Source organism: Dendrobates tinctorius, unplaced genomic scaffold, assembly GCF_039654945.1.
Source record: "Dendrobates tinctorius isolate UK_male_01 unplaced genomic scaffold, ASM3965494v1 ptg000043l, whole genome shotgun sequence".
Taxonomy (NCBI): Eukaryota; Metazoa; Chordata; class Amphibia; order Anura; family Dendrobatidae; genus Dendrobates; species Dendrobates tinctorius.
Genome location: NW_027361711.1, coordinates 11,040,288 through 11,055,606, shown reverse-complemented (window position 1 = coordinate 11,055,606; position 15,319 = coordinate 11,040,288).

Genomic DNA, 15,319 nt, shown 5'->3' with positions numbered 1-15,319 from the left:
ACATTCAGATTGTAAGTAGAGTCCAGCTCTTATTAAATGTCACCTTAGACAGATGGGAGTACTGTTCAGCCAAATATTGAGGCCATCACTAACTTCAAGTGTACACTGCAAAAAGTGAAAAATTAACATGCACCTTCTTGTAAATTTAAATACATGTTTAGGTGTAGATTGTTGTCATTACACTAGCACTACTAAAAACAAAATATAGCCATTAGTGCAATCAGAGTTCTGCGCGAAGTGGAGCAATGCCGTCTCAGTAATCTGCTCTTATACATTTTTTTACGTTTTGCAAGGTGGGGCTTGTCAATTTTTGTTTGCACTGTATATTTGAGGCTACACCATATTGGGTGGACTCTCCTCCCATATTTCAAATAGGGCGGGATTCTAACTGCTCTTTAAACTTGTGCAATTAGGTCCTGGGAAAGAAAGCGTTATAGCATAGAGTAATACACACTGACAGATGGGCTCTCACAATTTGATCTTTGAGCTGAGTACCTGAATTTTATAATTATTATCTATACAGCAGTAATGCTATAATGCTTAGATGCTGGTGTCAGTTACCGACAGCGGGTGCTGATTGGTTGCCAAAGAAGTTGGGGCCCTACTCAAGACCTCTCCACTGCCTTGTAGGTCCTCATACAAAGCCAGTTTGTGGACCTTAAAGCTCATTCAGGCAAGCATATTATTCTGTGTGCGGTCCATATGCGTCACAGACAGCACCCGACCCCATTAAAACCAGTCTGCAAGTGCAGATGGCTTGTTTTAACATACTGACCAATGATCCTATCCTGTATTATGAACCATAAAAATGCATGCAATGTAAAGGAGGCAGTTTGGATACAACTTGCCACTTTTCAATGCGGCCACCTGAACCCGACCTTGGTCAGTGTTTCCTAATAAAGTGATATTAAAGGGGAAGTGCAATTCTGATGAGACTGCAACACAAACGCAAACATTGCAATGTCAATATCAGTATGCAGATAGCTCCCTCTAGTGGTGATTAGGGTACGTCCTGAACTGTCCAAATCCTGCATTTTCGATTTAATTCATACAGTATGTCCCGCATGTTAAAGTCTAGCTTTAAAAATGTGATGATTCAGGATTGATCAGTCTCAGTATTCCCATATTATACAGACAAGTGCTCATGGAGCGCCCGCCAGGGCAGTGGAGATACTCGGCACTGGGCCGGTCAGTTCTTAAAGGGAATGCGTCACGGCAGCAGTGACCCGGTCCGTGGCCCTGGGCGTCCAATAAAAATTATAAAAGGGGTTTAAAGTTTATAAAAGATTCGTAACGCCACCTGTGGTATTCGGCAAGTAAGGTGTTAGCCAACACTACAGATTCAGTCCACTGGGGCAGTTGTTGATGCAGCAGAGTTGGTTCAGCTCTCCACAGGCAGAGCTATTCCCCAGGGCAGATAATGGTGTTGAAGATAATGGTGGTTGTAGTGCAGGACAGATGATGCAGAAAATAAACTGAGGGACTCAGCAGGGTGCAGTCTTCACACTTTTACTCACAGTTCAGTTGTTACAGTCCCCAGCCGGGGTGCTGTGTCCTCCAGGCTTGTGGTCCAGACAGCTCTCAGGTAGCTTGGGGTGTACATTGCCAGGGCTCCCATTGATGTTCCTTTCCTGGCCATCTCACTACGCTGGTTCCCACTTCTGCTGCCCTGAGTCTTCACACACACAGTGTCCCAAGCCAGCAAACTCGGATCTTGTCAGGCGACATTGGTGAGGCCCTAGGATCCTATATTTCTGCCTTTTTGGTGAGTGAGTGTGGGGTTGGCTGCAGCACTTAGATACTGCCGCCTCCAGTTTCCTAGCTGAGTCCTTAGCTTCTCCACTAGTTTTGGGGCTGGTTTCCTAACTGTGACCTGGTCCTTCCACCGACCACGCTGGTGGATGCTGGCCCCACGGATGGATTGCTCACTATCCTGCACCCAAGACCTCTTCCTCAGCTCCTTCTGGAGCTTTCCTTCCTTTCTTCTCTATCTTCACTCCGTCTCTCTCACCGTCTTTAGTCTGGAGACAAGCTGCACTCAGCTTCAATCTCCACAAGCGACTCCTTCTCTCTCCCTCCTGACTGACTTCTGTCCTCTCACACCACTCTGACTGACTGACTCTTTCCAGAACAATCTCTTTACCTCAGAACTAACTCCTCCCACCAACTGTCACTCCCTTAAGCTCCACCCCTTCTCTACTTTCTCCACCCACACCCTCTAATTAACTCCCCCCTGGCCAGATGGGGACTAATGTTGGGTGCTGGCGTGTGAATCCTAACAGTGCCCCTTCCTTACCTGAGAGCAGAGTACCACACCTCTGGATGAAGTGCAGTACCCTGTGGCACCTGAGACTGCAGGGGCGCCACTCTCACAACCACAAAACTTTCATATAAGCCCCAGTCTGATGAATTTGACCACCTCTTCATGGCTATAATAACTATATAGTATGTGGCCTCTACCAAACATCTACCTATACTTCAGCTTCTCAGACTCTGCAGATGTGATGTAGGGTTAATTCTAGTTAAATCAGAGTTTTTTTTTGTAATTTACTTTCTACTACTGTATATAAAAGTCATAAAAAGTGTGCTATTTGTATATGCTTTAGAAACCACAGCGCATCATTGAGACCATCCAAATCAACCGAAAAATTACCTCTGAGCCTACAGTAGGATAAATTGTATATCCTTGTCTACTGCATCGTCACCCATCCCTGGTAGATTGTTGGCCCTAAGGGACAGGGTGCTCTCTCCTCCTGTACCAGTCAGTGACTTGTTTTGTTTTTTTTATTATATATACCCCTTTTCACGTGTAAAGCGTCATGGAATAAATTTATAACAATAAATAATACTAATAACATACAACTGCACAGGTACAAATGGGCACTACCTACCATTGCCTGCTTATAATAATGGCATGCAGTAGTGTAGCTATGGGGGGGCAGAGGGTACGGTCACTCGGGCCCCGCGCTCACCCTGAACCACGCTACCTATGACTGTACTGGCATGCACAGTGCATCAAGCCAGGTAAGCCCTGTGGTGTAGCAGGGAGACACAGTCTCCCTACACTTCCGCTCTCCATTTTGTAGACGGCAGACCACTTTAAGCCTGTGATCTACAGAAAATCCGAGACGCTGACTCACGCACAGGATGCCAGAGTCCCACTGCGGCACAATTATGTTTCTGCACCGGGACTCTGACATCCTGTGTGTGCGTCGGCGCTATGACAGTGAGTTGACTTGTCACTGGTCTTATCAGGATACTAGGTTAGGTGAGTACAAATTTTTTATATGGTGTGATGTGGGGCAACATAAACAACGGGGGGACCCTTATACATAGTGTAGGGAAACCCTGAAACAGAGTAGGGGGGCCCTCATACATTTTAGGGACAAAGGCAGGGACATTATACAGCTTGTGAACTAATGCGGGGGCCATTAAGCAGCTTGTGAACTAATGCGGGGGCCATTATGCAGCTTGTGGACTAAAGCAGGGGCCATTATACAGCTTTTGGACTAATGCAGGAGACATTATACAACTTGGGGACTAGAGCAGGAGCCATTTTATAGCTTGACGACTAATGCAGGGGCTATTATACAGCTTGGGGACTAATGCAGGGGCCATTATACAGCTTGTGGAATAATGCGGGGGCCATTATACAGCTTGTGGAATAATGCGGGGGCCATTATACAGCTTGGAGACTAATGCGGGGGCAATTATAAAGCTTGTGGACTAATTAAGGAGCCATTATATAGCTTGACGACTAATGCGGGGGCCATTACACAGCTTGTGGAATAATGCGGGGCCATTATACAGCTTGTGGACTAATGTAGGAGCCATTATACAGCTTGTGAACTAATGCGGGGGCCATTAAGCAGCTTGTGAACTAATGCGGGGGCCATTATGCAGCTTGTGGACTAAAGCAGGGGCCATTATACAGCTTTTGGACTAATGCAGGAGACATTATACAACTTGGGGACTAGAGCAGGAGCCATTATATAGCTTGACGACTAATGCAGGGGCCATTATACAGCTTGTGGAATAATGCGGGGGCCATTATACAGCTTGTGGAATAATGCGGGGGCCATTATAAAGCTTGTGGACTAATTAAGGAGCCATTATATAGCTTGACGACTAATGCGGGGGCCATTACACAGCTTGTGGAATAATGCGGGGGCCATTATACAGCTTGGAGACTAATGCGGGGGCCATTATAAAGCTTGTGGACTAATTAAGGAGCCATTATATAGCTTGACGACTAATGCGGGGGCCATTACACAGCTTGTGGAATAATGCGGGGCCATTATACAGCTTGTTGACTAATGCAGGAGCCATTAAACAGCTTGTGGACTAATGCAGGGGCCATTATACAGCTTGCGGACTAATGCGGAGGCCATTATACAGCTTGACGTCTAACGCAGGGGCCATTACACAGCTTGTGGAATAATGCGGGGCCATTATACAGCTTGTGGAATAATGCGGGGCCATTATACAGCTTGTGGACTAATGCAGGAGCCATTAACCAGCTTGTGGACTAATGCAGGGACCATTATACAGCTTGCGGACTAATGAGGGGGCCATTATGCAACTTGTGGACTAATGCAGGGGCCATTATACTGCTTGTGGACTAATGCAGGAGCCATTATACAGCTTGGGGACTAAAGTAGGAGCCATTATGCAACTTGAGGACTAATGCAGGTGCCATTATACAGCTTGGGGACTATTGCAGGGGCCATTATACAGCTTGGGAACTAATGCAGGTGCCATTATACAGCTTGGGGACTAATGCAGGGGCCATTATACAGCTTGGGAACTAATGCAGGGGCCATTATATAGCTTGTGGACTAATGCGGGGGCCATTATACAGCTTGGGGACTAATGCTTTTTATTTCTTCCAGGACAACCAGGGCATAAGTTCAGGCTGCAGCGGAACCGCCAGTAGGTTCCCAGTGTCTGCCATCTGGCCCCAGGCTAGATTTTTATAAGCCCGGCCAGGTTTGAGGGCTGGCGGGGGGTTTAATGGGCATACTAGGGTCTCCTTGGCCACCGGGGCAGGGTTGGTCACAGTACCTGCATCCGTTGTTTCTCCAATCCCAGACTCCTCCTCCTCCGCTGGGGTCGGGGATGCTGGTCGCGAGGCCGCCCGCCACTTGCACACCTTCTCCAGCAAGGCCTCTTTCCACTCCGACACCACGGTGATCTGTGACCTCAGGAGCTGGCGGCTCAGCTCCTCTACCTCGGCTCCAAGGAACTCTGAGTCCATGGCAGGCACCTTGTTTGGGTTCCCATCCCATTGGCTGGGGGAGTCAATCGCTTCCACCCCTTGCCCTGGTAACCACTGCTCTCCATGATGCTTGCCGGGTTCTTTGTCGCGCCCACGTGCTGTTCCTGCTCTCTCCTTCGTGGGTGGTTCCTTCTTCTCCTTCTTTTCCCACCATCCCAGGCCAGGATGCGGATCCCCCTGGCCGACGGCCATGTTATAATTGCATAGAAACATTCACAATGGGTGGGTATGATTTTTGTGCCTTTCAGCAACCCAGCCCACGATGGGAAGCCATTCCCTTTGATATTGTCTCTGGGCGTATGAAACCAGTTTTAATGGGTCGGTATATCCTGTTCGTGACGCCAAGTTGCAGCGCCCGCTAGGGCCTGGGGGTACTTGGGGACTAATGCAGGGGTCATTATACAGCTTGTGGACTAATGCAGGGCCCATTGTACAGCTTGAGGACTAATGCAGGAGCTATTATACAGCTTGGGGACTAATACAGGAGCTATTATACAGCTTGGGGACTAATTATACAGCTTGTGGACTAATGCAGGGGCAATTACGTAGCTTGTGGACTAATGCAGAGGCCATTATACAGCTTGTGGACTAATGCAGGGCCCATTTTACAGCTTGTGGACTAATGCAGGGCCCATTATACAGCTTGAGGACTAATGCAGGGGCTATTATACAGCTTGGGGACTAATGCAGGGGCTATTATACAGCTTGGGGCTCAGTGGTTAGCGCTGCAGCCTTGCAGCGCTGGGGTCCTGGGTTCGAATCCCACCAAGGACAACATCTGCAAGGAGTTTGTATGTTCTCCCCGTGTTTGCGTGGGTTTCCTCCGGGTACTCCGGTTTCCTCCCACACTCCAAAGACATACTGATAGGGAATTTAGATTGTGAGCCCCCATCGGGGACAGTGATGAAAATGTGTGCAAACTGTAAAGCGCTGCGGAATATGTTAGCGCTATATAAAAATAAAGATTATTAATTATACAGCTTGTGGACTAATGCAGGGGCAATTACGTAGCTTGTGGACTAATGCAAAGGCCATTGTACAGCTTGGCGACTAATGCAGGATAGAAACAATTTGTGAGCTTATGTGAGGCCATTATACAGTTTGGAGCTAATGCGGGAGCCTTTATACAGACTGAGGGCTGCTGTAGGGCTTATTATACTGTGTTTTGGGGAGAAGTGGAGACATCATACTATGTGCAGGGGAGCTGTGGGCCAATCATATTTTGCAAATCAGAGCTGTGGGCCCATTTTACTCTGCATGGGGGAGATATGGCCCACCATACTGTGTATAGCGGACCTGTAGCCTCAACATACTGTGCATAGGGGAGCTGTGTGCCCATCATACTGTGCATAGGGGAGTTGTGACACAACGTCAGACTGGCCTGCCAGGACACCGGATGATCCTCTTGCAGGACCCGGGTCCTCGGTGGGCCCCAGTGCCGAATACAGTGGGAGCCCGCCGGTAACCATGGTCTTTAGAAAAACCACGAACCTATCAGAGGCACATTGTCTTGATGGCCACCGGGATTGTCACTGCTATGCACCGCACGCTGACATCATTATGAATGAGTATCAGAGCTAAAATGTTATGCGATGATCACAGTTGATACATATCAAAAATTAATATACAACATCTACGGTTTACTACACATGAACCAATGTAAATTCATAGTGGAGTATACCTGTAAGCTCACTATCTGCATGGTGATATACACTCACTGGCCACTTTATTAGGTACACCATGCTAGTAAGGGGTTGGACCCCCTTTTGCCTTCAGAACTGCCTCAATTCTTCGTGGCAGAGATTCAACAAGGTGCTGGAAGCATTCCTCAGAGATTTTGGACCATATTGACATGATGGCATCACACAGTTGGCGCAGATTTGTCGGCTGCACATCCCTGATGCGAATCTCCCGTTCCACCACATCCCAAAGATGCTCTATTGGATTGAGATCTGGTGACTGAGGAGGCCATTTGAGTACAGTAAACTCATTGTCATGTTCAAGAAATCAATCTGAGATGATTCGAGCTTTATGACATGGCGCATTATCCTGCTGAAAGTAGCCATCAGATGTTGGGTACATTGTGGTCATAAAGGGATGGACATGGTCAGCAACAATACTCAGGTAGGCTGTGGCGTTGCAACGATGCTCAATTGGTACCAAGGGGCCCAAAGAGTGCCCAGAAAAAATTCCCCACACCATGACACCACCACCACCAGCCTGAACCGTTGATACAAGGCTGGATGGATCCATGCTTTCATGTTGTTTACGCCAAATTCTGACCCTACCATCCGAATGTCGCAGCAGAAATCGAGACTCATCAGACCAGGCAACGTTTTTCCAATCTTCTACTGTCCAATTTCGATGAGCTTGTGCAAATTGTAGCCTCAGTTTCCTGTTCTTAGCTGAGAGGAGTGGTACCCAGTGTGGTCTTCTGCTGCTGTAGCCCATCTGCCTCAAAGTTCGACGCACTGTGCGTTCAGAGATGCTCTTCTGCCTACCTTGGTTGTAACGGGTGGCAATTTGAGTCACTGTTGCCTTTCTATCAGCTCGAACCAGTCTGCCCATTCTCCTCTGACCTCTGGCATCAACATGGCATTTCCGGCCACAGAACTGCCGCTCACTGGATTTTTTTTCTTTTTCGGACCATTCTCTGTAAACCCTAGAGATGGTTGTGCGTGAAAATCCCAGTAGATCAGCAGTTTCTGAAATTCTCAGACCAGCCCTTCTGGCACCAACAATCATGCCACGTTCAAAGGCACTCAAATCACCTTTCTTCCCCATACTGATGCTCGGTTTGAACTGCAGGAGATTGTCTTGACCATGTCTACATGCCTAAATGCACTGAGTTGCCGCCATGTGATTGGCTGATTAGAAATTAAGTCTTAACACACAGTTGGACAGGTGTACCTAATAAAGTGGCCAGTGAGTGTACATTTCTTTGGAATTTCATATACTTTTTCTTCACGCTTGAAATTTTCTGGAAATCTTTTTGAATTCAATTAAAGTATTAAACACACGAGAGTGCGGTATTTTTGAATATTTTATTACCGTATATTGTTTACAAGCAAATCCTATAAAACCATGTGCCGACCCTCTTTATACTATCTATAGCTGTACTGTCATACATAGAAGTCACAATGCCGATGTGAACAGAGTCCGAGATTTTCAGTCTTCATTGTCGCTGACATTAGGAACAAGCCTATAATGTACAATATAAAACTTGATTTATGTTTCTGTAATTTAATATGTTTTCAATGTTAATAATTTTCTACATAAAATTGATTGATTTATTAGTAATTTGGATTTTTTTAAATGACATCATACATGCATGGGAAGGCTGCACTATCCTTTATAGTGAATATCTGCTGCCCCCTGCAGTCCATTACTTCATCTACACACAAATATTTACTCAAGTTATAATAGTTTTATTTAAGTGGAAGAAAATGTAACACTTATGTACAAATAAAATACAGATACATATAATACACAGATATTCAGCTGATATGATGGCCAATGAATATCCATCATATCATAATTTGAACTTCTACAGTAACTGTAATGGTTATGGTTCACAACATATGATGTAAATAGTAATTAACGTATTATTTCCTAGAGAAATTATCATAGGAAAAACATGTGACAGTAAATATTTGGACATTGTAGTAGAACCTAAGGTTAAAAAGATCCTCAGTTTCTTCTGCTTTTTAACTCCCTTTAAAGCTTAAGTGGTAAATCTCAACTGCATATTAAAAGTGCACTTTACAAACTTAAGTGTAAAGATGTATTTTCATATAGTACATTTATGTCATAAATGTACAATATGAAACCCACATCTACCTCAAGAAACATGTCTCATTGAGCTCTGCGTCCAGTGGAGAAGTGGTCAGAATTTCCATACATTTAAAAGTGAATATCAACTACCTGATGACTTCCCCCTCTGAGGAGACCTGCAGTGTAATATACTCCTGTGTTTGGTATGACTTCCTGCTGCGAGTTCTTTACAAAACTTATTATCGCAAAGAGTCTCCTGTGCTCCAAACCGGCACCAACCTGGAAATGCAGTTACTGTAGGATCATCCATACTCCGTAGCATCACAGCCACAATAAAGAGAAGCAGCTCCAGCCGTCACATTAGGGGTGAGTTAATGAAATGTTTGACCAAATATAACAGGGTAATTTTCAAGTTGATATTTTTTTAAGGCCCCCGAAGGATGGTATAAAAATCCTAATGGTAGCTGTCAGAAAAACGGTTTCACACCCCCGCGTTACCCTAAGGACATGGGATTTGATGTGGATGTCTCATCATCTCGATTCTTTGGAGTTATGTTGAGTTGGTCATCAAAATCAACTTGCAATTTCTCCAATAGACCCCAGATAAATTTACTAGGATCTATAAGAAGTATTAAAGTACTTATAGATAGCATAGAAACTATAAGGAAAGTAAGCTTTATCAATTATTGGCAGTAAAAGGAGTGTAGAGAACACTTAAAAAAATCACCTACATACAAAAGCTCTAAACACCACAAAGCATCAGGACACCATATAGGGCACAGAGGAATATGGCTATATATTCATAAAGTTTCCCCTGTAATGCTTCTCTACTGACCACATGGTGATCACAAAGACATTGGAGGAGAAAATATTGACAGTAGGGACTGGAGTAGGCATGGGTTTCAATCGCATTCGAGACCTAGAGCCTAGGGGGCCCAAAAGTCCTTAGAAAACTAATACTATTAAAGTCCAGTGAAAGATAGGGACTCTGTTGGAGATTTTGCATTGTGGCCCATGAGCTTCCAGTTCCGCCACTGACGCTAAGGACACGATACTGCTATGTAGTCAGTGTGTTTGGGAAACTGAATGAACAGAAATTCCCTGATAGTTATCTGTTGTCACAATCTGCCAATTATCTACAACAATAGCTGTAATTAATAAGAATGCAATAACGTATTAGAAACCATTGGCACATCTGAGATATTCCACGGCTTTTTTATGAGACCTGACTACTGATCGTCTAGACAGAACGGGCACGGGCATGTGAAGGCGTTATACAGCTATGGGATGATAGATCATTATGACGGTACATCTCCCATGTCAAATGAGAGCAGCATATTTTATGCGGACGCTTTCTACGCTTTATCCTTACATAGATCATTTAATCAGAGAAAAATAAAATCATAAATATTTTGGATCCAGCTTTATCAGCTATATATCTATGATAATCATGTACTGTGTATATGGGTGTAATTAGTACGGCCATTTCAGTCATTATTCTCAGATATAGCAGAGCATGCGGTACTACAGGGTGGGCCATTTATATGAAAACACCTAAATAAAATGGGAATGGTTGATGATATCAACTTCCTGTTTGTGGCTCATTAGTATATGGAGGGGGGAAACTTTTCAAGATGGGTGGTGACTATGGCGGCCATATTGAAGTTGGCCAGTTTGGATCCAACTTTATTTAATAGAATCATAGAATCGTAGAGTTGGAAGGGACCTCCTGGGCCATCTGGTCCAACCCCCTGATCAAAGCAGGATTCGCTAAATCACCCCAGACAGATATTTGTCCAGCCTCTGTTTGAAGACTTCTATTGAAGGAGAGCTCACCACCTCTCATGGCAGCCTGTTCCACTCATTGATCACTCTAACTGTCAAAAAGTTTTTTCTGATATCTAATCTGTGTCTCCTCCCATTCAGTTTCATCCCATTGCTTCTAGTCTTTCCTTGTGCAAATGAGAATAAAGATGATCCTTCTACAATGTGACAGCCCTTGAGATATTTGTAGAAAGCTATTAAGTCTCCTCTCAGTCTTCTCTTCTGCAAGCTAAACATTCCCAAATCCTGCAACCTTTCCTCATAAGACAGGGTTTTCAGACCGGTCACCATTCTGGTCGCTCTTTTCTGAACTTGCTCCAGTTTGTTGATGTCTTTTTTAAAATGTGGTGCCCAAAACTGGACACAGTATTCCAGATGAGGTCTGACCAAAGAGGAGTAGAGGGCAATAATGACTTCATGTGAGCTAGACTGAATGCTTCTGTTAATACATCCTAGAATTGCATTTGCCTTTTTTGCTGCTGCATCACACTGTTGACTCATATTCAGTCTGTGATCTATTAGTATACCCAAGTCTTTTTCACATGTGCTGTTGCTTAGCCCTATTCCTCCCATTCTGTATATGCTTTTTTCATTTTTATTGCCCAGATGTAGTACTTTGCATTTTCCCTGTTGGAAACCATTCTGTTAGTTGCTGCCCACTGCTCCAGTTTAGTTATATCTTTTTGAATCCTCTCTCTCTCTTCTCTAGTATTAGCTATCCCTCCTAGATTTGTGTCATCAGCAAATTTAATCAGTTTACCCTCAATTCCATCATCTAAATTGTTGATAAAGATGTTGAACAATACAGGGCCCAGGACAGAGCCCTGTGGTACCCCACTTGCTATCAGTTTGTCAAGTGTGGGAGAAGAGGGTTGCATTGACAATCCAACACAATGGGCAGCACTTTGAACTCATTTTATAAATGGTCATAAACTTGTAAATAACTCATGAAAGAATAAAGTTACGCTAAAACCAAGCACACCATTGTTTTTCTTGTGAAATTCTCAATGAGTGTGATGTGTCACATGACCCTCATCTCATTGGAAAAAATAAAGTTGGAACCAAAATGGTTGACTTCAAAATGGCCACCATGGTAACCACCCATCTTGAAAAGTTTCCCCCCTCCAATATACTAATAAGCCACAAACAGGAGGTATATATCACCAACCATTCCCATTTTATGTAGGTGTATCCATATAAATGGAACACCCTGTAGATCTAGGACAGTAGGACATGTAGCTGATCATTGGGAATCTGTTTTGCACTCGTTGAGAATAAGTGACGTAGCTTTACATGCCACGCTGAAGCTTTTCAGTTTTCCTCATTCCATTCCCATGATAAGCGTGACAGGTTAATACAGGGAATCTTTGAGTCAAGACATGTATTTACCCATGACAAGAGCATTATTTATGCGTTAGCCTTTATACTATGCAAATCAGCTCTACTCTGAAAGGAAGAAAACTGTCTCTTTAGTGCCAAGAGATACCCTCTCTACTGAAAATCATGATAAAAGCTGTCAGCGTCTTGTAATTATGCACCAAAGTCTAGAAGAAGCAGACTTCCTGGTCGCTCGTGTTAAGATTGGAGCTTGTGCACTGTAAGCTATCTCCAGACACGGCGTCTAATGTTCAGATGCTTCAATACTTGCATCTGCTTGCCTAAAGTACTTAAAGAAGCTTCCCGATAACGTTCTATTTCCTTAAACCCGTGTAATGTTTGTGTAGTGTCACTGTGAGAATATAAAAATATTCAGGATTGAGAGTCCTCAGTAGTTGATACCTTTTAATGGCTAACTGAAAAGATGGTAACACACTCACTTCTCTGGTATCCAGCGCCCTTCCGTTCTTCGGATCACACTGTGTTTATGTGTGAGCTGGAAGTAGCTTTAACAATGTGAGTCTATGGAGCATTAGAATGAGTAGTACCAATGCCCCCTCTATGCCCTGTACAGTAATGCACTTATTTTGTGCCACATACAATAAAAGTGCCTCTTCTGTGCCCCTACTCAGTAATAATGCCCTGCACAATAGTACCTTCCTTTTCTGCTCAACACAATAACAGTGCCCCCTGTGTGCCTCTACACAGTACTATATTATTACCCGTTCTGTGCCCTGCCCAATAATAGTACCTTCCTTTTCTGCCCTACACAATAACAGTGCCCCCTGTGTGCCCCTACACAGTAATACAGTGATGCCCCCTCTGTGCCCAGCACAACAATAGTACCTTCCTTTTCTGCCCACACAATAACAGTGCCCCCTGTGTTCCCCTACACAGTAATACAATAATGCCCCCTCCGTGCCCTGCACAATAACAGTACCTTCCTTTTCTGCCCACACAATAACAGTGCCTCCTGTGTGCCCCTACACAGTAATACAGTAATGCCCCTTCTGTGCCCTGCACAATAATAGTACCTTCCTTTTCTGCCCACACAATAACAGTGCCCCCTGTGTTCCCCTACAGAGTAATACAATAATGCCCCCTCTGTGCCCTGCACAATAATAGTACCTTCCTTTTGTGCCCTACACAATAACAGTGCCCCCTGTGTTCCCCTACACAGTAATACAATAATGCCCCCTCTGTGCCCTGCACAATAATAGTACCTTCCTTTTGTGCCCTACACAATAACAGTGCCCCCTGTGTTCCCCTACACAGTAATACAATAATGCCCCCTCTGTGCCCTGCACAACAATAGTACCTTCCTTTTCTGCCCACACAATAACAGTGCCCCCTGTGTTCCCCTACACAGTAATACAATAATGCCCCCTCTGTGCCCTGCACAATAGTAGTACCTTCCTTTTCTGCCCTACACAATAACAGTGCCCCTACACAGTAATACAATAATGCCCCCTCTGTGCCCTGCACAATAATAGTACCTTCCTTTTCTGCCCACACAATAACAGTGCCCCCTCTGTGCCCCTACACAGTAATAGTGCTTCTTCTGTACTTCTGCACAATAATAATGCTCCCCTGTGCCTCCTTACAGTTATATAGCACCATATAAAATAATATCCCCATGTGTCTGCTTTAAAAACAATTCCCCCATCATCGTTTATAATAACAACCCTGTATATCCTTACAATAATATAAACGTCTCCCACTGTTTGCTTATAATAAAACACCTTATAATGATCCCTCATTGTGTCTCCTAACAATAGATGCCACACAGCCCCCCATACGCACTATGATGGCCCCACAGGTTCTTAAACAGTAATATGGCCCCACAGCACTCTATACACAGTATTATGCCCCACAGCCCTCTATAAACAGCATGATAAGCCATAGACCACCCCATATACATAGCATAATTCACCATATTCACAGAATTCTGTCACATATTTGCAGTATTGTGCAGCCTATATAAACATTTAATGGCCTATATACCCAGTATTATACATATTCAGTTTATGATGTCCCATAGCCCCCATACATAGTATGATAGCCCAATAGCCCCCCATTATATAGTGTGAAGTGATTATAGCTTCCCTTTACACTATATAATGATCCATAGATCCCTTTACAGAAATATTATTCTCCTATAAAACCCCTATCTCTTATCTCCCCGAGCCCCATAGTAATAAATATGTATATTAAAAAGAAAAATGTATACTCACCCAATTATTGCTCCCTGTCCAGCCACCGCAGCCTCTGTCTCCTCTTCTAGCTGTGAGCTGGCACAGGGGATGTTGGGCGGCACAATGACATTATGTATCTCACCGCTCGATGTCCTCTGCATCCTATGGACACTCGTACTGTTGGTAATTGTGCAGGCTGATGTATCCCATGGTTGGACCTGCACATCTGGCATTTACACATTATTTTTTGCATTTTTCTCCTATTTCACTTGTTTATTCAGGCACGGACTAGCCCACAGGAGAAAAGGAGAATCCTCTGGTGGACCCCATGCACTTAGCACTGTATACAAACAAAGGAAGCATGCATCTTATTATTTTATAAATCAACCCAGTTTATTGCTATAGAAATTTGTGAATGAAGGTAAAGTCATATTTGCATGTAGCTGCAAATTGGGCCCATGGAGTTGATGTCACTGGTGGGACCTTGGCACCCCAGTCCGATATTGTCTACATTTATACACTTATTTACACGTTTCCACTTCTTTGTGTACTTACCTTGTTTCATATACACTTACCTCATTTATCTTCAACTTCCTCTTGCTCTTCTCCACTTTCTGTTCCCCAAGCTTAGTGTGGCACACACAGACACACAATGCAAATATTGAGTCAACTTCTCCCCTTTTTAATATGGTTTCAGGTGTGATTTTCATATTGCTTACACCTGTTGCTTGCCATAGGTGAGTTTGAACGAGCATCACTTACTTGAAACAAAGTTGTTTACCCACTATTTTGGAAAGGTGTCAACAATTTTGTAAGGCCCATTTTTGTCATTTTGTGGGAAATTATGTCCAGTTTGCCTATTTTTCACCAT